Here is a 25168-nt window from a genome sequence, read left to right as displayed (position 1 = left end):
CGCTTCGTTTTGAATGCTCTTGTGCGGTTCGCTCCCGTGGCCTTTGAAAATGGATCACAAAAAAAAGGGGATAGAAAGAATCTCACTGGAGGGCTGCTGCAAGCAGATGGTACCAGGGAACCACACCTGCGGTTCTGGGGCCTGGAGACATCCTCTGTGTGTTTTATTCCCGTGTGATACTGGCTTTTTTTTTTTTTTTTTTTTTTTTTGGTGACTTTAACCAAAACCCTTTGCTAATGCTGGAAAATGTCACGCCCACATCCAGAGAAGGGCTGTGCTGAGCTGACCACATCAGTTTAAATCCCCACCAGTTTCCCTCAGGAAACTTTGTCGCACACACCTGGGCTCAGCCCACTGCAGACCAGCTGCTTCCACACTACCGAGAAGCAGTCGTGTCCATTTCCCAGTCTCCTTGTGACTTTTTGAAGACCTTCAGACACAGCCCAGCACGTCACCCGTCTGCTGGACAGCAGGAAAAAGAGCTGTGGAGATGCTGCAGGCTGGATATTAGGAAAAATGTCTTTACCTTTTGGGTGGCCAGACACTGGAACAGGCTTCCTAGCAAGATGTCGGTGTTCAGGAGATGTTTGGATGACGCCCTCAATAATGTGCTTAACTTTCATTAACTATTAACTTTCATTAATTAACTAGTAACTTTCATTAATGCTATCAATTAACTTCTGGTTAGCCCTGACGTGGTCTGGCGGTGGGACTCGATGATCTCTGCAGGCCTCTTCCACCTGAGCTCTTCTGCTCTGTTCGCCGGTGAACTCAGCCCTTCCCTTCCCAGTGCAACAACCGAATGAGTTTTTAGGAAGCTGTCTGAAGTCAAATATTAATCACAATGAGGTTATTTTGCTGTCGGTGTGATCTCTGAAATATCCTTCCAGGATTTTCTCTGCTTTCAGTGTTTCTTGCTACATTTTTTTCCTGCCGCACGGTGAACTCGAGTCTTTCTCAGCACTGCCCTGGAGCAGTGAGGTGTCTACGTGCCGAGCTGATGTGGGCTGCACGCGGTGACTGGACAGAGAAATGCCAAATAAACAGCCGGGGAGGTTTGTGAGGGACATCTGCCAGGCGGCAGGTGGCTGCTGGTGGCGTTGTGTGACACCTCCACTGGTGTAACTGGGCACTCGTTGGCCCGGCGAGCCCCGCAGCCCTTTCCCCTTTTTCTGGAAGGCTGTGCTTGGGTTTGCAGTGTTTTTGCAGCTGACCTAGCTGCAATACCATCAGGTTAAGGGAAAAGTTGTGTTTGTTGGTTTATGGTTTCCAGGTCCTCCATCTTCTGGAGCAGGGAAGGGAGAGGGGATTGTGACCGGAGCAATCCATCACGCTGCGGCTCGGGCACCGTCATCGCCGGGTGGCAGTGAGCTATGGATGGGGCTTTGATATTTTTCTACTCTCTTGTGCAGGAGCAGAGACAGATCTTCCCTGCTATAAACTGTCATCGTTCTGTGGGAGCTGATGGTCTGTCAGCCTCTCTGTGTTGTCTCTGGGTGCCGTGAGTAATGGTGCAGCAGCGGGAGATGCACAGCAAGGTCCAGAGTCATCCTCACCGCTGGATACCTGTGAGCAGGAGGCTGAGCTGAAGTCACTGAGGTTCCTCTTGTGAGTTCATGGTTGAGCAGTGGAGAAAAGCACGTGGAGCTGTACAAAGCCACAGCTGTTCCCCAAGAAGCAGGGTCCTTCCCTGCCTGCTCCGCGTGGCATCGGGTGACTGCCCCGGCCTGCTGCCAAATGGCAGGAGCCGAGGAAGGAAACCCTCAGGCTGCTTCCTCCCAACCTGCACAGACGTTCCCACTGCTGCACAACTCTTTAAATCAAGTGTTTGCTGCATGTTTGGCCTATGATTCACGTTACCTTCATGGTCAACTGAGCTCCGACAGGTGCTGGTCAGCCATGCACAAGGGCTTCTCGTGGTCCTCTTAATTTTGGTGGGTTTGGTTGTTGTGTTGGGTGGGGATGTGAAGAGAGCTGAGGTTGGAGGCTGTATGAATGGATGTACCCATCGGCATCAGGGAGAGGAGCTGCTGGAGCCTCCAGAAACACCACGTGGATGTTGGGCAGCCAGCCTCCTGCTGCCAGGGAAGAGGTTGGTGAGTTACATCAGGCTTCATCGACAGCCATGCAGTGCTTCGGGAGGATTTTTACCCCATTCAGGGTGAATATTGCACAGTCGTTCAGTTTGCAAGTAGGTGGAGGAGAAAATTATGTTTGTGGTGCTGAGGGTTGAACAGGAGATCTGATTGTTCAGCTGGGTCTTGTTCCTCGCCTGTCTCTAAATGTGGGTGGTTCAAGCTTTCCCCTGTTTGCCCTGTCTCTGCTGCAGTGTGATGGCATCTGCTCAAACGCCACCCTCCTCAGCCATCCCACAATTCAGGATCGCTGATGCCTGCTGCTAAAATACAAGCTGCCTCCTTCCCTCTAATCTTCTTCGCCCCCTGAAGCTGCCCGTACCTCCAGCTTTCATCCAAACCCAGACAAAACCTTCTACAAGGTCTTAAGCAGCCTTGGGAATGTTCCTCCAGGTGATTTTCATTTCCACTTGCCTCTGCTCTTCTCCAATCTAACCAGGAGCTGAAGTTTCAAAATACCTTGAGGAAAAGCTATTTTTGTGGTTTTTCGACATGCTGCGGAGAAAGAAGTATGGAATGTTTCTTGAGGGCCTGGCTTTTGGGGGATTTTGTCTCATTTTCTAGATCTTGCAGCTTTAGATAAATTACCAAAATGTAGATGCTGAACTGAATCAGAGACAGTTTTGAAGTTTCTCGTCACTAATAATACACTTGGGCATCAAACTTGGGATCGCGATTTATTTATTTTTCTTTTTGAAGCCTGTTTCTGGGTTACAGGTTTCTGGAACACCACGGGGTGGTCACGGCTCGAGGTGACGGTGAGCACGGGGTGAGCAAGCAGCCTCAGCTCCGGTTGCAAGCAGCTGCCCCTCGAAGCCAGGGGACAGATGTCATTCAGAGGTGAGCTCAAGTCAGTCCCGGGCACATTCAAAGCTCCTAACCACAGCTAAGCCAGCTGTAACATTCGTGCCAAAACTTTTTTCTTTGATTTAAAACAAATTTAAAAAAATAATAATGAAATACAAATTTCTCTGGAATGTGTCTGCTGTTTTCTAAAGCCGTCCATGCTGTATCAGTAACTCGAAGCCGGGCCATCATGGCTGAACAAAACTATTTACATTTGAAAGCTTTTCAGCTGAAAATGTGTGTGTTTTGGAATTGAAAATCCCTTTTTATGGCTTTAATTTTTATGGGAACACTGGAAAATTTCTGCTTTGGGAAGGACTATTCTGACTGGTAAGCGTTTTATTCTCAGAAGCCAGGTAGTATTTTCTCAAACAGACATTTCTACATTTTTTTTCCCTCTTTTTTTTGCTGCTCAGACCTTTTCCCACAACTTGCCTAACTCCCCTTGCAAACCAACACTGAGCAACGAGGCTTTGTGCTGCAGGCCTTGGCACCTGGCTCCCTGTCCTGGGCCTGCTCAGCTCATCCTGGATGGCACTCGGGACTGATTCCCGCCACAAAAATGCGGGTATTACAGGGGAAGCTATTTGAAAGGTTATTTTTCAGGCCTGAGATACACGCCAGCACTTCATCCACCTGAGCCTAGCCTCAGCTGAGTGATAAGGTGCTGTGGGCAGGGCAAGCCCCAGTGATTTTAATCTAAGCGGGCACGAAAAGATGAGAAGCCAAATGCCGAGTGGGTTTAATCATCTGACAAGTGCAGTGAATAACCTTAAAGGTTTTCTATTCAGTCCCAGGGAGGAATTTCTGCATAGAAATAAGGTGATCAGCCGTGGGCACGTATTCGCTGGCTGCCGTGGCCGTGATGTGAGCAGGCAGTGAGGGAGTTCTGGCCATGTGTGAAGCTGCGAGGGGTGACAGATGATGAGTTGTTAAAGAGCTGCACAACTCGTCAGGCAAGGGAAGGTGCTTCCAGCATGAAGTGTGACGTCCCTGTCCCTGGAGTGGGCTGGGGACACGACTGCTCTCCAGGAATTGTGCGATTTCACGTGGCGGTGTTGCCGCATCCACACATCCACAGCCTGCCTTGCTCTTAACCCTTGGCACCTGCTGCTTAGGAGGCTTTTTTTTTAAAAAAAAAAAAAAAAAAAAAGTTTCATATTTATTTATTTATTTGTTTTCAGAAATGTGAGCTGGCCACCTGTGCAGCGAAGGAAAGGCTCAAGGTGAGGAGGCAGAACCAGACTGCGTCCTGGTGCGGGGCGTTGGGGTCCTGGATCCGTTGCATTTCCCACACAGCCGAACTTCCAACGCAGAGCAGGGGGCGAGCTCAATTCCCAGGTGACTTCAGCAGTGTCACAAAGCCTCATCTCCCAGCCCGAGCTGGACAGCGAGAGGCTTCCAGTTGTGCTGGAGGGGGGGCTGGGATGGGACACGTCCTCGCAGCGGGAGGGCTCGGTTTCAGGAGGCTGGTGCAGGGAGGAGGGCTTGGGTGTGGGGTTTGGTGGGTGACGGTTCCTGCCTCTGTTCTCTTTTCACTGAGTTTAAGCTGTGTGCACCGGGTCTGATGCAAGTGTGAAGGTGCGGCTTCAAATTTCTACCGAAGGTGTTGTTTTGATGCCGTTGACACAGCGGATCCTGCTCGCCTTGGATGCCAAGGCAATTTGGAAGTGGCTCCAGAGAAGGAGAGGTGAGCTTGTACGAGCTGGCTGCCAGCAAGGGGAGAACAGGCTCCAAGGCTGGGTTAAGCTTCTAGGGTCACAAATGATGCCAAATGCAGCAAGAAAATAGTATGTGATTAGCTGATGAGGCGGCATGGCTATTGCCTTGCGTTTGAATGCTCGAGGTTTTAAGCTTAATGATGGTATTCCAATATACACTTTCTGTGAAGGAAATATATTATTTGTGTATGCACCTCACAGCTTAAAATTTAGTGTGGGAAAGGTATTTCTTCTCTCCACCTCTGGATGGGTAGCCGTTTAATAATAATAGTTAGCATTAAAAGTTCATAACATTTTATCTTTAATAGCAAGACATTTACCTTCTACCTGGAACACACTGCTAAAATTGCACATTTCATACCCGACTGCCATGCTGATGATGTTAGAAAATGCTGGCCTGGCTTGAACCAAATTATACACTTCTCCTCAAGCCTTTAGCTAGTTTCCTCTCCATCAAGGGGTGGCAAAAAGTAACATAAGCACAGGAGAAAGAGAAGAAAGAACAGATGCAGACTTCAGAGGCAGCATACAGTACGTAAGTTTGTGTGAAACACTGGTATTTGAGCAACAGCAGTTTAATGGATGTTAATTCAGTTTCTGTATTAACCCAGTAACTCGTTAGTGTTAATCAAATCCGTCTCATGTTGAGCTTCTACAGGTGTGGATGTGAGGAGGTGTCGGTGTGGGGATGAGAAGCTCCATGGGTGAGGGCGGTTGTCCTGGCACATTTCTGCTCAGCAAACACCCGCACCTCAGCTGGGCAGTGCTCAGTGTTTGGCAGACAATGCGAGGAAAGCTTGACCAGCGTGGTTTGTTGGAGCAGGAACTGCAGAAAATCTGGGCCACAAAAAGTTTAAGCCTCATGCTGATTCTTGATGGTGTGCGGGGATTTCCTGGTGGGGCATTTCAGAGGGTTGTGTGAGCTGCCTCGGTGAAAGACCTTCACACAGCAGCATCGATGCTCTAAATCAATCCTCTAAATCCTGAGGAGGATGAAAAAATCTGAACTCTGATGGTGCCCTGGAGGCTGGGCTTGCATCCCCTGGCCTGGGGACCATGTCCCTGTCCAGAGCCGGGGAAAGGAAGACTGCCAGCGCGAGGCAGGCTCTGCCACCGTGCAGTGGGATAGAAGGGTGGAAATGGCTTTATTTAAAAGATAAAGCACCTTGTCTAAATCCTAAAAAAATGGTTAAGTATGCTGCCAAATCTGTGCTGGCCATACTGAGCCTGGAAACCTGGCTGCAGCCATCCTGAACTGAGTTCCTCGAATGCCTCCCCTCGATGGCCGGGCTCGAGCATCCCTGTAAGGAGCCCGCGGGGCCGTGGATGTGCTGGGCTCTCCCTCCTCTTCACCCCCTCCCCGAGAACCAGCCGTCACTGCCTCTACGTGACAGGAGGAAAGTATGTTTTAAGGAGCAATATTAATAATAATAGCAACATTAAAGTGTGCGGAAGGATTACAAAAGTAATTCTGAGATCTCGCTCGCTAATGCAGGCTATTAACAAAAGATAATCACCTTTAAGTCAGTCACCTTTAGCCCTGGAGTAAAATGGAGGCGCAATTATTCAATTCAGTACAAAAGACGTTTAAATAGAGATGGATGAACCTCTGGCTCTCACGTCTTGCTTGGGAAGCCAGCCAGGGCCAGGTTCTGAGGGAGGAAAACGTGATGTGAAAAGGGCAGCAATAAGGGAAAAACTCCCGGTGTTCTCTCCCTTTTTCCACCACACCCCAGATCATTCACCCTTTGGAGTGTGAAAAAGGGAAAGGGAGAAAAAAAACAGGACAAACACGTTGGAAAGCAGCTCTTCGTGTAGCTTTTGTGAGTAGCATTTGGAGGCTCTTATGCTCCGGGTTGCCCTAAGAAGGGCAGCCCCGAGTCAGAGCGTTTTTGCCGTCACTCCGTGCCCTCGTGTTGGTGCCTGGGGAGCAGCCTGGGCATGGCCCCGGGGTTTATTTATGTGCCTGGGAAACCTTTCTCTGCTGAAAACCGAAGTCTCTTTTTTTGCTGCAAGTGCTTTTTAATCCCCTCCCTTGTGCTTGGAGCCCGTGCTCTCCCCTGAAAGCGGCCCTTGGTTGCTGGAGCACAGGGCTTATTTTTGTAGGGTTGCTTCTGAGTGCTGCCTTGCTGGTTTTGTTGTTTAGAAGGGTCATTGGCGTATTAGATTGGGAAGGAGGAGAGAACGGGGACTCTGGAAGCTTGTGTGAGACTGCAGAAGTGCCTTTGAAAGCCTTTTAAGCTGCATAGATGAGCAGTCGGGGCTTTTGGAAATGCCACACTGACTGACCAGCTCAGCTGCATTCAGCATCCTCCTAAAACACCCAGTGCTTTTCTCCCCCCTGAAGCACTGGAGCCAAAGCATCCCAACACCATTGCCCTTGCCTCATCCCTGTGAGCGTCGTCGTTGCTGGCAGCAGGGAGCCAGGCACACAGCAGCTCCACAAGCCTCGCGGAGCATGGTTTGGGACGTCCGTGAGAGATCAGCAGGTATGAGGAGTTACAAACAGGAACAAGTTTTTGGAAACAAAACTGAGAGTTGTCGAGAGAGGCGTCGTTAGTGGCTGCTAATCCACCGGGTGGGGAGAGGAGAAGCCCCAGTCCAGCCCAGTGCAGAGTGGAATAAATTCCCTGTCTCTGTTTTACGTCCTGTCTGTGCAAGCGAGGGGCCTCGTGCGCGCCTTCCTGCTCCGCTCCCGTGTGGCTCCGTCTGGATGGCTGCCTGCTTTGGCTCTATAAACAACATGGTAGGAGCTCGGGGTGTGATTATCCTCAGAGATATAACCGCAGCGTTCACTCCAGTTGCTCGTTTTCCACTGCACAGCTCATGCACAGGCTCCTATGGTGTTGGCTTGCCTGGATCTAACCCGCATGGTTGGGCAGCCCCAAATCTTGGTTTGTAGGGTGCCGCTTCAGGGGGCAGCCTGCTGCGTCCCAGGGCTCGTGTGGGAGCAGCATCCTTAAAGGAAGACCTTTAAGGCTGTGGGAGGGCCCATGAACGCCCACCAAGGGACTCCTGGTATCACACTGGGGGCTGTCACAAACAAGACCTCACCCTGCAGCGGGGAGCGGGGAGCAGGGGGAGGCAGCGAGCTGCGAGCATCTCCTTCACCTCCGAGGGCAGTGCTGCCTCTGGGTTTCCTCCGGGTGTTTGGAGGCCTCTGGGTGAGACCGGAGGCTAGCGAGGGGTAAGGCTGCAGGCAGAGGGAGGCTGGGCTCTGTCTGCCTGCTGCACGGCTCCGTAAATCAGGGCGGGCTGTGCTGCCGCCGGGATTCCTGCGCCGTCTGGAAATTCTCCGTGCGTCCATCAGCACCTGCACCGTCGGGGAGGCTGAACCTCGGGCTCCGAGCGGAGAGGTAAACATTTCGGACCCCAACCCAGGATGACAATAACCAGAGCAGAAACCTTTCCGTCCCATTGCAGGTCAAACCTGGTTTAGGCATTTCAACCCAGAATTTCTCTCCGGGGTTAACTGGAGAGAGCTGCCTGCTCGTGGCCCTTCGCTTAGCCCCATAAAACCCTGCTCACGCACTCTGTCTCTGTCCACCCCCTCCTTCAGATTCACATTCGAGACCCTGGTGGAGAACATCTTGAAAAGGTAGACAAATTAGCCTTGTAAAAGCCAGACTAAATTGACAGTGTGTTTATTGCAGTGCTGCGGTGTTAACCCCTGCTGAGCTGTGCTGGGACAAGCTTCGTGCTCCAGCCATGCGTTGTGGTGGTGGTGGAGCAGATGGCACTGGTTTGTGCTGGGCATCGTGTTGGGGAGCCCTGCTGGTCCCTGGGGGTGGAGGAGCTGAACCAGTGCCTGGACGGCTGGTGTCAGCCTTCCTGCTGGGGGAACACCAAGGGCTGGAGGTCTGGGCAGAGCCTCGAGGCTGCCTAGGGGCTGTTTGGGTACCGCATCCCCGTTAAGACCAGTACGGGTTTGGGGAAGGAAGAAAGGTGAAACAGCTGAAAATTGTGCTTTGTTCATCTGAAGTCCAGAGTAATTCGTGACTTCTGTTTCAGTTTCTGTCTGCTAAAGCAGACCTTTTCCCATAGAAACTACTCACAGGTTCTTCATCAGCTCAGACAGGCACAACTTCCCTTGTCAGATCCCCCTTTGGCTCAAACCTGATGCTGGGAACAGAGGAAGGAGGCTTCTCCCCTGCTTCTCAGCAGCACAGGGAGAGGAGAGCGACCCTGGGGAGCTGAGCCTGGCCCTGCTCCCCACCCACCTGCCCATGCAAGCACTGGGTGGGCATTCCCTGCCTCTCCAGGGCAGGTTTGTCCTTCAAGTTTCATTTGGTTTGTGGTGGATGAGCCAAAGGAGCTGCAGACTGAACGGGAGCCTAGGAGGAGTTGAGCTCTTCTGCATTCAGCTGAGCCGAATGAGATAAGCCCGTCTTGCGTCGCTCACGTTTTAGTGGAGGAAAAAGTGTTTTCCCCTTCCAAACACCCTGGAGGAGCTGGGGCGGTGTCTGCCCTGTGCAAGGTGCAGGCGGGTTGGTGTTAAAAGTCCCGGCCACTGCCTGCCCCTCCTGGTCTGGGAGCCTGGACTGTTTGTAAAACTGCTCAGGGCTGGCTCACAACATTCATTCTTTCCCATGACAGATCGAGCATCACCAACTGCAGGTGACCAAAACACCATGAATCAAGGCCTCAGCTCAAGAGGCAGCTTAGAGGAAAATGTTAAAAAAAAAAAAAAATATTAACGTTGAACTTTTTGTTCTGCTTTTGCTAGCCGTACAATTCTTGTTTTCAAGCCTTCCTCTGCAACCACAATGTTTAAAAGAGCATTTAAAAAAAAATCAGAGCTGAGATACTCTTAAAATCACATGTTTCCAGACACCGGGGACTCGAGAGTAGAGCTGCAGATATAATCCTGAGATTTGGCAGTGCTCTTTGTATCATATTAAGTGATGGTCTACAGCACTCGTTAATTACTGCGGGCTGAAAAACAATTCTGCCTCCCGACAGAGGTCTTCTGCTCATTCTCAGCATCGAAGTTTTTCCAGTTCTCGTGGGTCAGAGGGAAATATCACTTTCTAAAAGGCGTAGGTACAAAATTATGCAGTGAGGTAACCTTCTGAGTTGGGATTTAACAGCGTTCTTATACTTCAACAGAATAAAGCAGCATCGATTTTATTCAAAGAGAGAAATTTGAGCATATTGGACTGAAATGATCTCCCTTCAAAGCTATTTCTGAATAATCGTGCAGGTAATTTTGTATTTCTAAGCTCCCATGTCTAATCCAAAGCCTCTTGAAGGCCAGCAGAGGAGGGTGGGCTGCCGCTTGGAGCAGGCGGCAGGGGCAGCGATCTGGGCTTTTCGGACAGACACATCCAGGATGGATCAGCCCTTCCAAACCCCTGCCAAACCCGGGCTTTGTGCAGGTGCCCGGGAGGTGTGGCGTTCCCTGGCAGCTCTCCACATGCAGCAAGGTAAAGCTGGGCTCTGCTCCTTCCCCAGCCAGCTCCCAGCCTCCAAACCCTGTGTGTTTTATGAGCATCCTCCACCTGCTCCTGGCCTGGCTCCGCATTTCCAGGGATCTGCACTTGCCAACCTTCGTAGCTGAACATCAGTCCCTGCCCGTAGTTTGTTGCCTTGTGCTTTTAGGCAGCACCTGGGGGAGCAGCAAGCTCAAAGCAAAGGCAAGAAGCCTTTTGGACCCTGGGCTGATGCGTTGGGGGAGTGTCAGAGGCCACCTCTGCTCCCCTGGACCATTCCCAGGGCTTTTATCGCTGGAGAAGCAGCGGCGGCAGCTCACTGCGGGGCTGGGGGTGCACATGGGGTGAGCCCCTTTGAAAAAGCTGCAGAAAAAAGGCTGCTTTTCTCAAACGGGGCTGGGACAAGAGCTGGGGACCTGTCCCCGTTCATCGTTCCTGCCCCTGTGCCCTGGCAGCGGGCGGGTTCGGGGCTTTGTCTCTGAGCGCTGAGCTCCAGCAAGCTGCCGCACAAACACCAACATCAAAGCGCTGGCTGTGTGCTTTCTGAAGCAGCTTTCTAGGTTTTACTGGGCTATAAAATACGGCGACGAGGATATAAAAACAAAGCTGTGATGGACTTAGCAGAGAGCCAAAGCAAGCGGGGAGAGAAATGATGAAAATGGGAAAAAGGGTTATGAGCAAGGAATGATGTATCAGCTCCGTGTCAGGAGGAACAGATTTTGGAATAGCTGTGAAGAGCATAAAACTGGTTTAGTCGTTAAGGAAAAAAAAAAAAAGAAAAAAAAAGGAAAGGAGAAAAAAGCCTGATAAAAATGAATAAAGGAGGGAACTTCAAAGCATAAATTTCCTGACTGCATGACACTGATGTTTTGAACAGTTGTTCTGTGTGAGATAGCAGCAGTGATTTTAATGAACTTTAAAGAGCAGTATAAATAGGAACAAACAATGAAAGGCGATCGCATTAGCACACAGCTAGGCAGTGAGCTAATTGCCTGAACAGGATTTAAATGGCAGGTTATTATTTTTTTATTTATGTGTATAAACCTATTTTTCTATTTGAGCTTAAGAAAATAGAATGAAATAAACTCCAGCATCTCAATTTGGATTTTCAAGGGAACCAAATGCAGGCTTTATTTCCGTGAAGTACTTGAGCTGCTGAGCCAAAGGGCAGCGAAATGGGTGCAGCAGAGAAAGGGGAAGTCTTTTGTCAGCCTATAAGGGGGTGGGTGGGAAGAAGAATTTATTTTAGTTTGATGCACAAGCTCTCTCTGATGTTGCAAATGGATTTCACAGTGCAGCTGCACAGGGACTCGGAGGATCAGAACCATCAGAAATGGGGAAGAACAGGGCACCTTGTAGCTGCACTGGGTCACCTTATTCTCACCGTGGGCTACAGCGGTTTTTCTTATGCTTTGGATTTTCAGATTAGAGCGTTTGTTTGTACTCGGTCCTGCTTCTTGCTTTTCCGCGTGCTGCAGCACAGGGCTGGGTGCAGCCGGCAGCAGACGTGCAGCAGGGCCTTCACGGGGCCACGCTTGCTCTGCTGGGGACCCACTATATTTAGAGGGTACAGGAAGACGTTTGTGGGGTCAAATAGTGAGCCCCAGAATACCAATTTCTGTTTCCTGGCCTGACTGGCATCTTTTTTGGTCTGTTCAAAATCTACTGCAATTAATGGGACAATCTGCAAACAGCAAAATCCCGTAGAAAGCTCGCAGGAACTCTGTTGTGATAACATGGCTGTAGGAGACACGAGAGCCAGATAATACCATCAATGCCTCTTTTCCTTGCTTGATACGCTGACCTGTAAGAAATTCAGCTGTGCCATGGGCTGGATTCACTTTCAGACCACATGTTTCTGGTCGAACCTCTCTCACCTCTTCTGTGCTTGGCGGACAAAGCCACTGCTGTGGTGTGTGCAGCCGGGCAAAGGGAGCCAGCCCTGCTTGTCTGCTATGTGGAAAGCCTCCCGACCTGTATAATAAGTGGGTTGTCTTGTTAGAGAAATTTGTGGTCCTTCAAGAACTGCTAAGGAAGTTAATTAAAAATTCTAATCTCTAATTGGGTACATGACTGGAAAGCCAATGTCCCGTGTACCAGAGGGGTAGAGTAATACAAATTCAGATTGCAATCACTGCTTTCTAATTCCCATCCTCACTTCCCCCGCGAAGACTTCAACGTTTTGACCCACCTCAGGCATTAATGAGCTCATCAGCTCTCCCCGAGGCCCATCATCACCCCGCTGCGTATGAACCAGATTGTGTCAGAGCGGGGAAGGAGCTCGTGCACCGCGGCCACCGCTCGCAGCGCCGCGCGTCGCCCCGCAGTGCAGCCAGCCTGCCCTTCACGTGCCACCTCTCCCTGGGAGAGGTACTTGCCATGCAGGGTGTTGCTGGGCTGACCTGACCCCCTGTGATCCGTAGATTATTTGCCAAAGCACCGCAGCTGAAGGAGGAATTGTCTCACTGATAGCTCTCCCCACCGCCCCCATCGGCGCTCTGCTCATCAGGTTAAAGAGCAACGTGGGTTCAGATCCCCCCACCAAACTCAGCCTTCGATGGAAAGGTGATTAATCCTCACTCGACTCCCTCCTTGTTTTAAATTAAAATTCTGGGGCAGTCTGCACGCTTCTTCTCTGTTCTGCCTTGCCGCAATGGGACTGGCCCAGGACAGGCATTTCTGAGCTGCTCAGGTGGCCACGGGTTAGCGCAATTACATTAAGGGGTCTGGGTTAAGAAAAGAGGGAACGGGGGAAGAAAAAAGCAGGAGCAGGGTAGAGGGAAAAAGGAGAAATGCTTCAGTACGTTCCCTTGCAGCCAGAAGCAGCTTGCCTTTTGCACTCCATTAGCTCCTTTGCCTGCCTTATTTCCAGAGCCCATCGACTCCGAGACAACAAGGAGCCCTCCAAAGCGCAAACAGGGTTGGAGAAACGAGCTGGCTTAACGCAGAAGGAAGGGAGGCCCCCCAGTTTTGCCAACTTGTAGAAGGCAGCCTCAACTGAGTGCTTGCTGGAGGTTGCTGAGGGTTCAGGGAACGCAAAGGCTCCAGCAGCGCAGTTTGCAGAGCTTTAACGGGCCGGGCTGTGCATTTTGGCTGGCTGCACGGTGCTTTCCTGAGCCAGGTGCTTCGACTTCTTTAGTGCCAGACTCCTGATCCAGTCAATGGGGCTGACTTTTGGGAAGTGTCTGGCCTTGCCTGGCTTCAAGCTGTTGATTCCCCTCCGAATGTTTCGGGAGGGTCACAGAGGACGGGGACATCGCGGATCCCTTTTGGGGACCTGAGCCTGGGCACGCTTTTGCCTGCGGAGCCTGGCAGCTCCCTGCTGTGGGTCCTTGTTCCAGCCCGTGCTGCAGCTCGGTGCTTGTGCCCTGGGTTTTCTCATTCGTGCCAGCAGCAAGGATCAGTCTGATACAGGTTTGTTCACCAGCACTGAACACCTTTCCTCCATGAGCCTGCCTGGTGGTGCTTAGCCTTTGCTCTTACCTGATCTTGGTGCCAGTGTAGCTCCTAGTTCCCTATTCAAAGCTCCCTAGCTCTTGCCTCCCCTGTATTAGCAGGGCACAAAGGTCTTTTTACGCTGAGCTGAGGGGCAGCGAGTTGCAGCCGAGTGGTTTGTAGCAGGAGCTCCTGTCCATCCTGTGCTGGCCGTGCCGTCCTGCTCTGCGCCCAGCTGGGGAAGGGCCAGCTCCACTCACTGAGGTTTCTGTGAGCGGAGGCATTTCTGAGCCTCTGCAAACTCTGACTTTACAAAAGCTTGTAAATTTGCCCACATTTTCTCAAGGACAACCGCAGGGATACCCCCAATAAAATGCCTGCTCCAAAGTGTGAAAGGCGGTGAGGAATTTTTAAGGGAAATGTTGCTCAAACAGTTTAACTTAGCTGGAGAACATTATTTTTGTTTCTGTCCTCATCTCAGAAAGGGGCAGGTCATTTGAGATATAAATTAAAGAAAAAATGTTGCTGGAGTCAGGTTATTCACCTGTAAAATCCCATCTCAAATCGTTAAAGTTTGGCAAAGTTGTGTAACCAAGTGAGAGCGAAAAGCATTCAGCAGCTTTAAAACTTGACAGTGTATTGCAAATATTCACAGGCAATTACATCAAAATAACAAGTTTCAAAGATATTAAGAAAATTTATGATTAGAACAGGCCAGAACTTAAGTCCTTGCCTTGTAAACGTACATGATTGCCTTTCTTTTCATGGTCACCCACTGTTTTTTTCAGATACCCCATCAGAATATTGTCAGCTGTTCCATGGTTAGACATGGCCAGCCTGGGTGAAGGATGTGCTATCGGATGTTTGTGCTGCTCCTAGAAACAGTCAATCGTTCACTGACTGTAGTATCTTGGGACTCTTTATCAGAAACGTAATAAGCCAGGTATATGGCAAAATTCAAAACATATTTGGTTTGGACCTCTGAGATCTGGAGCTCTGCTATTCACTGCCGAGGCAAAGCTGTCCCAAAGTTGACCTGAAGAAACTCTGCGCATTCTGGTGAAGTCCTGGAGGTTCAGAAGATCAGAGGTGACAAGTTTTCATTTGCTAAATGGCCTGGGCTTTCCTCCCTTCCTCCCCTTCCTCTCCTCTCCCCAACCAAAAAAAAAAAAAAAGCAAACTGTGAAATGAATACTGAACCTGATGAATTCTGAACTACTTCATTGTTTCTTGCTCTTTTTTTATTCCTTTCCACTCATTATGATCCTTTTTGTCCCATGAAAACTGGGTCTGTTCCATTGGTCAAAACAAAGCAGTTCTGCATTATTTTGACAGCAAAAACTTAATAATGAAGTGAACTGAAATCAGATTTTCTTCACTGGATTACCAAGAGGCAAATTTAAAATGATATTACAAATAATACCTCGTAATTACAATGGGAATGATGAGCACCCTTAATCATGCCTCGCAGATATGTTTGTTAATAAGAAAGCAATGTAGAGCAATGTTGTGACATTTTTCTTATAATTTTTAATGTAGTCTTCGGTTTTCAGGCCAGATTTTAAGACGGAGCAAGTAGCCTTCATTGCCTCCAATACAAATAGGCTGCTTTACCCTGGCCAAGTCTCTGACTTTGTTTTGCTTTAAAATAAGCTCTTTATGCCCCAGAAGTCTTGCAGTGGGGAAGGAGAAGCGGATCTGCAGAATTCTGGTTCGTTTCAATTAAAACTCCGTGCATTAATCATATGTTTGACACACTAAATGTTTCCAATTAACATCCAGCTTAAAACCACATGTGCTCCTGCCCGTGTTCAAACGATCGAGCTGCACAGGTAACCTCAGGAAAACCATTAACAGATGGCAGGGCATGGCCGCACCAGAAAGCAGGCGAGGTTTTTGTCTGTGTCAGGCAAAGCAGAAGCCCGAGTAGCAGCTGTGACTGAAGGCTGCTGGCAGGGCCCTGTCCTGGCGCTTTGGGGACAGCCGATTGCATCCCGATGGCCATGAGGGGCGCCGTGGACCTCTCCCCTTGCCTGGATGCTTGGCTGGAGGAGGGGTGCTCGTGGCCAATGCGTCTCGAACTGCTGCATTGGCCAGCCCTGAGTTTTCTGGGAGGATGGGAGGTGTTACAGTAGCCTGCAATGGGATGAGTGACATCAGCAAGGGTGGATTTGTGAATATTTTATTGGAAACTGCCAAAAGTTTCCCTCTCTCTGCTTTCTAAAATAGAGTTTGCTTGCAGTCAGGCTCGTAGCTTTGCTGGGCATCGCCTCCTCCAGTAGCAAAGTCTGCCTTGCATCCTTTTAATGCTTTTAGTGCTGTTCCTGGAACTGCAGCGTCTGGGGAGAAGCATTTGAAAATTGCACATCATTAGCATGCTGAAGAGGAGGTAATGTATGTAAAGCATTTGACCTCCCTCTGGCTCCTGTGGCTGGGACAAATTCTGATCTCATTTGCAGCAACGCAAATCCAGAGTATCTACATTAAGCACATTAAGTTTAGTGGAGTTACTCTGAATTTATACTACCGCACCTGGTAAATGGAAGATGTCACTAACAGCCTTTTTGTGACCCAAGGGAAGGAAGTAATGAAGGCAACCTGCAAACGCAAGGATGAAAACAGTTCCCGACAACAGGACTTTTGCAGGGGTGTGAAATTTATTGGGAGCTGCTGCGTGCTCAGCATTTTTTAAAACCAGCTCACGTTTTTTGGTGCTTAAGCATGGAATTAGGAGCCTTACTCTAGGCATCGAGTTTTTAAAACATGTCAAAGGCTACCTGGGGCCTACCTGGAGGAGAAGTGGATTATGGATTGACAGAGCAGTCTGAAAAAAATTACAGCATGGGGAAAGGTGAATTCTTCATTTCTCATTTCCCCTCCTTTTTCCAAGAAGGAAGAGAAGAGCATGGAGAAGAGTTTAAAAAGAAAACCAGAAAAAGAGGAGGGAATGAAAACTAAAGCCAGTTTCACGCAAAATTAGTTGGAGGAATTAAATATCCCACAAAATAACGATTGCCACATTTTTTATTCTCTCCCTGGATGAGTAAAACACCCGTGAAACATCCACCATGCATTTCCGCTTGGCTAATCCCCCCCATACACACTCCAAATCCAATATCACCGACTATTCTCGGTGTTAAAGAGTCGTTTTACTTTTTCCAAATACATGGAAAATTCAAAACAGCTGGGAACGAAGGGTTTCTTTGTGTGCGAGTCCGAGTCCCAGCGAACTGGGGAGCCTGGCGGTGGACGCGGTGCAGGGAGCCGATGAACGCAGCGGGGGAGCCGGGCACGGGGCTGGATGCACCTCGGAGCCACTTGTTGCTTCCTCACTTTTCCGTGGGAGAGGACGAACTGTGCTGTGCCAGCTTTCTCAGAAGAAACATGCTGGGTCTGTTGCCTGCACGTGGTGGATGTTCATATGTAGATGATCGGCTGTGAAAATATTTCACTTATCATTAGGAGCGCTGCGGAGAAGGAGCTGGGGGTCCTGGTGGGTGACAGGTAGGCCGTGAGCCAGCAGGGTGCCCTGGTGGCCAAGGCCAACGGGATCCTGGGGTGCATTAAAAGGAGCGTGGCCAGCAGGTCAAGGGAGGTGATCCTCCCCCTCTACTCTGCCCTGATCAGGCCTCACGTGGAGCACTGTGTCCAGTTCTGGGCTTCCCAGTGCAAAAAAGACGGGGAGCTCCTCGAAAGAGTCCAGCAAAAGGCCACAGAGATGATCCGGGGCCTGGAGCAGCTTCCCTGTGAGGAGAGGCTGAGAGACCTGGGGCTGTGCAGCCTGGAGAAGACTGAGGGGGGATCTTATCAATGTTTACAAATATCATAAGTGTGGGAGACAGAGGGGTTTGGCCAACCTCTTTTCAGTGGTTTGTGGGGACAGGTCAAGGGGTAGCAGCCACAAAATGGAGCCCAGGAAGCTCCGCACCAACATGTGAAAGAACTCGGTGAGGGTGACAGAGCACTGGGACAGGCTGCCCAGGGAGGTTGTGGCGTGTCCTTCTCTGGAGATATTCAAGGCCTGTCTGGACGCCTACCTGGGCAACCTGCTCTAGGGAACCTGCTTTGGCAGGGGGGTTGAACCTGATGATCTCTGGAGGTCCTTTCTGACCCCTACAATTCTGTGATCATCCATGCAGAGAGGCAAGAAGAGACCTGTGGCTCCTGGGCAGGGTTTGTCCATCCCGCTGGATCCCAGACGCCTCGTGGGGAGGACGAGGGAAGAGCTGCTGAGCAGGGTGGTGGGGCAGAGGCAGCTCCTGTCTCTTCATGGGGTCCCTCTGGCTCGGGCCCAGATGGCCAGACACATGCAGATCCTTAACCACATCCCTGGGCAGCCCTGCCTCTGCCAGGCACACATGGAGTGGCAAAAGAAACTGGCTTTTAATTTGTGATGGGAGGATGTGGTTCCTCATCTCCTAAGGTGGATGCCCGAAGTAAGCAGATATCAGTCCTTAAAGTGCCCATTTTTCAGTTTCATGGCTCTGTTTTCTTCCAGGCGGTGCCAGTGGCTCAGCTGCTGTGTGTTGCTTTTCTCCTCCGCTTGTCATCCTGGGGGGTTTGGTGTCGGGGCAGGCTGACACCTACACTCTCTCTGCATGCTGTCTCATTCCACAGGTGCGTAACGCCCCACGTTTGTTGTTACTAGACTTAATTTGAACAAAAACCCCACAGATTGGATCTTCCTCACAGGACCCAGTCATCACGTAGTTTTAACTCACAAAGCAGTAAGCTTTCTTGGGACTCTTAGAAAATCCATACCGTGCCTCACCACTTGGTAAGTTGGGAACATGCACTGGGATTTTCATGTGTTTTTCATTCTTTTTCTCATGCATTTTTCATTCTTGCTCTCTCTGCAGGAGGAAGTCTGTAGCTGGTGAAAATCAGAGGTTACATTTATGAGGAGGCTCTGCAGCTCTGCCTGCGTTTCCTTGCAGTGGCCGCAGGTAAGAAGGGTCCAGCTGAAAGCGATGCAGGTGTGGGGAGAGAAAAGGGGGGTGACCGAAAATAATTCCTGAGCTCAAATACAGAAATGGTTCACGCTGAGCAGCACGATTCTGTGTCCCATGGGATGCCTCGCCATGGGCTGGTGGAGCACTCTTTGGCGTGCACAGTGATGGGAGAAGCTGACCCCATGAAGGAGGGAAATCGCATTAATTTGCAATAATCAAGTGTATGAAAATTAGTAGGCGTTTATTGTACAAGTGTTGTTTGACTGAATTTCCTCTACAAGTGAACTCGACAAGCCTGAAAGACAGTATTACACAGAAGTGCTTCTGTTTGCTCCCTGCGCAGCTATTCGCAGCAGCTGCCAAAGACCTGCCAAGCTTTGGGCATGGCTAAATTTCTTCCACGTGCTGGTTTGTCAGGTCTCATACTGTGTGACGTGTCAGGAACCAGCAGCTGCCCACTGGAGAAGGGGCTTGGTGGCTTCTGTGTGCCGTCAATGGGCATTTAATGTAATGCTCAGAGAAGTGAGGTGTGTCTAGGCTGGCCCTCCTGTGACCAGTCCTTTGTATTTTTTTTACCAGGTTGATGTAATGCAACTCCCACTCCCTAATTCATTGAGACGGTCACGTTTCCTTACAAAGAAACAAAAGAAAACAGTCAGTAGAGCTGAATAAAGGACAATTTACCAAATGCCTTCTAATGTTTAGCTGTTCCATCCCAGGGGTCTGGAGCAGCTCTACAACACCGAGCCCGTGGGCTCTTACAAGAGGAGAGAAAGTTCTTCATCAGAAGGTGGGGCTCTGTGCTGCCCCAGGGGCATAGCTGAGGACCCGGCCTCATTAACAACTACCTGCCTGTGACAAACGGGGAACAACTCTGCAGGTCGGAGACAGATACAGGCCAGGCTGTACCCGCAGGCTCTGAAATTTTAGGAACTGAATTTATCACCAGATTTTTTAATGCGACCTGTATAAGGAAGAAGCAAGTCTGAGATCTTGGAACGGATTGCCCAGGGAGGTGGTGGGGTCACCATCCCTGGGGTGTTCAAGGAAAGGTTGGATGTGGTGCTTGGGAACATGGTTTAGTGGTGACATTGGTGGTAGAGGGATGGTTGGACCAGATGGTCTTGGAGGGATATTCCAACCTTTATGATTCTAGGATTCTGTGATTCTGTGATTCTATGATTCTGTGATTCTATGATTCTATGATTCTATGATTCTATGATCTTGCTGCACTGCTGCCAGGAGGTCCCAAGTTACTTCTGAGCTTCTGTGAAAGCCTCAGCCGCCAGGACTTGGTTTAAGCAGTTACGTGAAGGAAGTCGTTGGCTCTTTCCTACCAGTGCCTGGCCCAAACTCACAAAGGAGGATGAAGAGGTGGGTGATTGTGACTTTTTATTATCTCTCCCTTTTTGTACTCCTTGTGGATTATCCTGGGTTAGACAAAGTGGCACGCGGGACCGAACCTCTCCCTGCGTGCAGAAGGCATTGTTAGGAGGGGCTCCAACACTGACTAGCAGCAGACTGAAGAGGCTGAGCTTCTGCTGATACCCAATTAGCTGATTATCCCAAAGGGAATTGGAAATGAAGGTTATCTTTCAACTTGTGATGAGCTTCCAAATAAATATTCAACATGCATTTAATAAGACAGTTTTATGCATTATTTAAGTATCAGTTGATGGGTAGGAGACAAAACACTAGTGATGCTGAGGTCTGAAAGGCAAGGGCAGAAATCTGGTGACTGAGTCATTAAAGGAGATTTGTATCACTCGTTTTACTGGATTATTATTTATACAGTAATCATGAAGAGAATGTTAGCAAGAGTTCATTTCTGCCTTTTGGTTGTTTTGGGGATCTTTTGTTTTTGTTTTTGAAGCATGAGATAAGGAAGGATATAAAACGAATGAGAGGATCAGGGAAAAAAGGATGTCAAGACACGGGTGGTCCAGTCTCCAGCTGGGGCAAGATTAGCTCTCCTTAAAACACCCATTGAAGTCCATGGCACCAGGGAGTAACTTTGTCCCTTGGTGAGGTTTTGTACCTGCTTCAGAGAGAGTAACTATTTCGTGTCAGGGGCTAAATTTCTTTCCTTGAACTAAGAGGGTTTGTTCTCCTCTTGATCTCACTTCTGGCCCATTTCAGGATGGACTTTGCTGGGGCAAGAACCCTCTCTGAGATGTGAATTTGCTACTGAAGGGTAGTTGAGCTCCACGTGCCCAGTGGGAATTTTAATGCTGTAGAGACTCAAGGGAAGTCTTGACTGTTACCTCGTTCAACCTCCTGCTGGGTTGATCTTCCAAGGTTCAGAGCAATAACGTGCCCAGTTCATGCAAGAGGAATCTGGAGCGTGCAGCCCCAAGGTCTGGTGCCTCTGTTAGGGAGGATCCAGTGAGCAATGAGTTGAGTGCAGTTACTGGAAACCTTCATAACAGTTCTTCATTTTCTCAGGGCTAGGAAGGATGTGGATGGAGTTCAACAGAGATTTATGCCAGGTTCCCCCCTGTGGTACTGGGCCCCCATGGGCATGGTGCTGAGCTGGCAGCTCCCTGCCTTCTTGTAACCTTCCCTGGGATCTAGGCTAGAAGCTGCTTTGATCCATCCCACCGTAGTCATTCTTCTATGGGCAGAGGTATAAATGCCTCTAAAACATCTTGATCCCTGTATACCAACCAGCCTGTGCAACCCCCAAATCCCCAAATAGGGCAATTCAGAATCCAACCCCAAACCTGACAGCAGTGCCCATTTTTGACCCGTACTTTTCCCTTCCTAATATTTTCACTCCTCCAGGTTACCTGAAACCTTTGTCCCATTCCTGCCAGAAACACAGGACTGGGGCGATGCCATTAAATCTCCTTTGGTGTGATAACCGAGAGCAGAATGAGTACTGGGATACACCACTTGGTTAATTAAATAAACCGGCGACCTCTGAGCCAGGAGTGAAAACAAGAAGGAAAGGAGGAGAGTGGGTTTTCTCCCTGCCGTACCTCTGCTCTCCGGTGCTTTGGTCCTTCAGCTGCTCAGTGGGGCTGATCTCCTCCCGGCAGCTCGGGGTAGGCTCTGTTTTCCCTAACACCCAGTGGTATTCCAAATATTATTTTTTGCATTTCTTTTACTTAAAGAAAAGGTGCTAAAATAAAAACAGCGCTAAAATAAAAACACAGGGTCTGTCCTGATTTGTGGTACTTCCTTTTTCAGCTCTCTCTGTTAACAAATTTATTAATCTAGTTGGGATTATTTGTCTTTCCTCTTATAAAATGCCTTTCCTCCAAAAGGAAAAACTGCCAATGTATTATTAAAGGAAGGTCAAATCCCAGTGCCCTTTTCCCTGTTGATTCAGTGTTTGGAAAGGAAACTTAACGGGTATTTTTTTTTTTAAAGGACGCTGTTGAGAAATAAGAACTGGAGTTCAATTTGCCTTTTGCTTTTAATTTTCCACTTTTCCTTCTCTCTTTCATTCAGTAGAACATGACCTATTTTCTGTATATATGTGGTTTCCCAGCCTGGTTTCTCTAGTACTGAGTATTTGCACTTGCTGTACTTTTAAGAAAGATTGCATCTCTGTTATAATTGAAAAAAATCACTTGTTTTATTAGAAATATAAACAATCGTTAAATGTTTTCACTGATTTTTATGGAGATTTGTTTTAAGCACAGCCTTCATTTTGCATCTATTATTTTGATGCTCCCTTTAATTTAGTGCACACGGCCATGCTTCTTAATATCTTTAAAAGATCTCAAGCGTATCAAAAAGGTAGATTTTTCAAAAGAGCTCAGCACTAGATCTCTGAATAATTGATTTTTTTACTTTTGGTTGTTAAACTAAAAAATGTTTCTTTCTGATCATGCTAAGAGGAAGATTATTTAGCAATATAAATAGAATACCCTAAATGTTTAGTTTGATTCATTTTTGCTTCAACTGCATACTCTAAAACCATTTAAAACCCTCTTTAAAAATTAAATGTTGATGATTTTTTGAAACACATGTACTTAGGAAGGAGAACTAAACATTTCAAAACATCTTCAAAATGTTGAGTAGCAACATTATTTCTTTTCCCAGATAAACCCATTTTTTCTGCCTTAAAGAAGCCCTGGCCTCACTCTTACCATACAGCAGCTGCTATGGGATGGCTCCTTCCCTAGTTCCTGGAGGCTCCCTAAAAATCAGCAGAGAAAAAGGGACGCTTCTGCAAGGTGATTCAACCCTCCTACCTTTTTCTAATAGCTGTAGGGGTAGCACTCCTAAATTACATTCTTTGATGTGTTTAAGGTCAGAGGGGACAAACCTGAGCCCGTGGATGTAGTAGGTTAAGTGCCACATATATTGTAAAATGCTTCAACAGGCTCCCCTGCAAGTTTGGGTTGTAAAGCTGTTGTGATATACTGCAGAGGCATTGCAAAATGGTGGGGTTCATAAGCGAAGGGCATTAACATCCTGAGCGATATGCAGATTAGTCTATATTAGCAACCACATTCATTTCGAAGAGGTTGATGAGCCAGCCTAGGAGATTCCTCTGCGGAGCGAGCGTTGCACCAGTGACCTTGGTGGGGGCAGGAGAGGTCATTCTGTGAAATATGTCCTACTGCTAAGGGCTCTCAGTGCACCTAAGGTGATACAGGTATATATTAAAACCAATGCTTCATTACAGTCTAAGCAGGGTTATTCCATCCTTCTTACCTCAGTGCCTTTTGTTGTTTCCCCTGGGCACCCTAAAATAGCGTTCTGTTTGGTGCAGGCAGTTTAGGAGGGGGCGAACTGATTCTTTTAGGGAATATTTAGCCCTGAGGATACTCCAAGGCACTATGGAAAGTATTTAAACCCAAGGTGTCGTATTTTTATCGCGGGATCTTTGTGTAAGTGTCTGAAAAATGCGAGCTTGCTGCTTATTTTGGGAGGAGGGCTAACAGTGTTTTTGTTATCTCTGAGCATGCTAAGCTGAGTCAGTGCAATGTAATTAATGAGGCCATCTCCCATTAGAGGACGGTGGTAGGAGCTATTGCTAATTACTTTGCAGGCATCAAAGAAACAGTGCTGAAAGAGGAGCTCTCAGTGCCCAGAAGATGGTGTAGGAAGATGCTGATTCTTTGCAGGTGGCCGGCTGGAGCATCGCCTGCTCCCGGTGCTGCTGTGGAAACTGCGCTTTGCTGGTGACTGAGCGAGCACAAAGTGAACACAAAGCCAGCAGCTGAAGCCACGGCCACCTGCATGGATGTGGGACCCAAAGGACTTCGGTGGCTCAAGGAGCAGATGGGTGCTCACCCCAATATAACCTCCCTCCACTGCCAGTGTTTCCTTCAAAGGGTACCTGGGCTGTGGGAGCAGCTTTTGCCATTCACAGAACCTGGGCTCAGGCCTTTGCTCCAAAGTAAAGCTGTGTTTGGTGGGCAGGTTTGTTCTTTGTGAGGGAGACAGGGTGGTCAGCATTGATAACCTGATCCAGAATGTGCTGGGATGGCACTGAACACAGATTGGGACTGGCTTCCCTCCATGGCAAACGGAGGAGAAAACTCCACTGTTCTGTAAACTTTCCCATAATTGAGCTTATGAATAGAGTGGCCTGGAAGAGACTCTTTATTATTCCCTCATCCATTTGTTCAGAGATATGGACATATTAGTGCCGGAAACATCGAAGGCCTTATCTGGCCTGACCTTTCGAAGAGCAGACTATAAAATTTTGTCCATTAACCTCACCACTGAGCCCACTAACTCACTGCTGGCTAAAACATTTCTGCCATTCTTGGTCTGAGGAGAACACGTGGTGGATAATCCACCATTTCCCTTAATCGTTTCTTTTAATGGCCAGACTGTCTCTCCGTTTAAAGCAGTAATGATCCCTGCTGCTCCTGCAATGTCGCTGATTCACGGCTTGCTGGAGCTTGCGGTGTGCATGCAGGAAGGCTGGGACGAAGTGGGGAGGTGGCTGTAGGTTAGGAGGGAGGTGACACGGAGGATTTGGGTAGAGGGGCATGGTATATGGGGAGAGTGAGGTCTAAGGTTCAGGTCTCAGGAGGCTGACCGTGTTTTGATGGTAGCCGTAAGTGCTGGGGTTTAGGGGGCATTTGCTTTGGGTGTTGGCAGAGCTGGATGGGATCTCAGAGGAATTTCTGGGGCCCACAGAGGATGTCTGCTTGCTGCTTCTGCTGTGCATGGCTCCAGGGCTGAATCAGCAGCTCCCTGCCAGGTTGCCTTGGTCAAACCAGATGAAAAACTCCAGTGTTCCCCCATGCCCTGTCTGTCTGCAGCACTTTTCCATCTTTGTTATCACAAGCCCTAAATTCACTCTCAAAATCACTCAGCTCCTTGTTTGTCTGCTTGCTTAGGTTCCATAATTACAGCTGCTGCTGAGAGAGCAAAGCCTGCTCCTGGAGACCACCGGCACAGCCCGCGGGGAGCACCGAGCCCCCTCTGTGTTGGGATATGCTTGCCATGGGGAAGTGGTGTGAGTCGAGGGGTAGCTCTGCCTTTCTCCGGACTGAACAAATAGAGCAAGGCACAGCCTGCTCCCCGCTTCTGTAGCGCTGCCTTCACAAGCAAGCAGCAGCCTGCTGGGTCCAGCAAGGTGAGCAATATTTTACTGGGGAAAAACTGGGGGCGAGTGTTGTGACAGGCAGCCTGGCAGCTGGAGTTTGCCTCCTGAGCGGCTTTGGATTGAC

The 25168-nt window shown here is 49.0% G+C and overlaps 1 long non-coding RNA gene across 1 annotated transcript in view; it reads left to right on the top strand.

Annotated features, from left to right (window-relative positions):
- Positions 1 to 201: 201 nt before the first annotated feature.
- Positions 202 to 25168, top strand: part of LOC137841717 (uncharacterized) — a 78099-nt gene continuing 53132 nt past the window's right edge. Inside the window, exons 1-10 of the long non-coding RNA XR_011088708.1 lie at positions 202 to 1016; positions 1413 to 2528; positions 2853 to 2975; positions 4166 to 4322; positions 14358 to 18346; positions 18429 to 18515; positions 19241 to 19895; positions 21306 to 21568; positions 22575 to 22708; positions 23530 to 25074. This is a non-coding gene — a long non-coding RNA (uncharacterized lncRNA). The remainder of the gene's footprint in view (positions 1017 to 1412; positions 2529 to 2852; positions 2976 to 4165; positions 4323 to 14357; positions 18347 to 18428; positions 18516 to 19240; positions 19896 to 21305; positions 21569 to 22574; positions 22709 to 23529; positions 25075 to 25168) is intronic.

Source organism: Anas acuta, chromosome 18 (genome assembly GCF_963932015.1).
Source record: "Anas acuta chromosome 18, bAnaAcu1.1, whole genome shotgun sequence".
In the NCBI taxonomy this organism is placed as follows: domain Eukaryota; kingdom Metazoa; phylum Chordata; class Aves; order Anseriformes; family Anatidae; genus Anas; species Anas acuta.
This window is presented reverse-complemented; position numbering and strand designations above follow the sequence as displayed.